This window comes from Brassica oleracea, chromosome C8 (genome assembly GCF_000695525.1).
Source record: "Brassica oleracea var. oleracea cultivar TO1000 chromosome C8, BOL, whole genome shotgun sequence".
Lineage (NCBI taxonomy): Eukaryota > Viridiplantae > Streptophyta > Magnoliopsida > Brassicales > Brassicaceae > Brassica > Brassica oleracea.
This window is the reverse complement of record NC_027755.1, coordinates 18,210,737-18,211,119: the sequence shown is the minus strand read 5'-3', so window position 1 is coordinate 18,211,119 and position 383 is coordinate 18,210,737.

The window sequence follows — 383 nt, the reverse complement described above, 5'->3', positions numbered from 1 at the left end:
AAAATGTCTGAAAGAAGGCATAGATGAAAAGGTTAAAGAAGAACCAAATAAAGATATGGATCCAGATGACGAGAAGAGAACAGAAAAGTATGAGATTTCCATCAACTACGCCCTTGATGAAAAGTAATAGATAAAAGATATTGATCATGAAAATGATGATCCTGATCCAAGGTCCATTTTGGAATGTTAAAAAGACATGATTGGGAGGAGTGGCAGAAGGCCATTCAAATTGAATTATTCTCCCTGAATAAAAAAAATGTCTTTGGACCTATAGTCATAACGCCTGAGAATATAAATGCTGTTGGGTATAAGTGGGTATTCGTGAGAAAAGTAAATGAGAAAAAATGAAGTAACACGATATAAAGCCTGATTAGTTGCCCAAG